Source organism: Etheostoma spectabile, chromosome 18, assembly GCF_008692095.1.
Source record: "Etheostoma spectabile isolate EspeVRDwgs_2016 chromosome 18, UIUC_Espe_1.0, whole genome shotgun sequence".
Classification (NCBI taxonomy): Eukaryota; Metazoa; Chordata; class Actinopteri; order Perciformes; family Percidae; genus Etheostoma; species Etheostoma spectabile.
Window position 1 is genome coordinate 25,289,791 of NC_045750.1, and position 276 is coordinate 25,290,066.

General features: G+C 29.0%; 1 protein-coding gene across 2 annotated transcripts in view; it reads left to right on the plus strand.

Moving 5' to 3' along the window:
• Window positions 1-276, plus strand: part of yy1b (YY1 transcription factor b) — a 7,398-nt gene that overhangs the window by 3,863 nt on the left and 3,259 nt on the right. The gene's annotated exons all lie outside the window — the stretch shown is intronic.

The following is a 276-nucleotide window of genomic DNA, read 5'->3' on the forward strand; positions in this document are numbered from 1 at the left end:
CTGTGATTATCATCAACATCCATTCCTTTCATTTTAATCTAAACAATTCCTAATTTCTGCTTTTCTAACTCAGACATTAGGTATCATTTCCTATAAATGAGGTTTATTGACCATAAATTCCAAAAATAACTGTGAAACTAAAGTTAATAGGTTAGTGTTACGTAGTGTTAAACATTTAAAAAAAAAGTGACAAACATTGAAAAAAAGCGTCAAAAGTGGACAAAAACGTAAGCAAAAGTTAGAAACATTGATAAAAAGCGTCAACCAAAGTGTTGA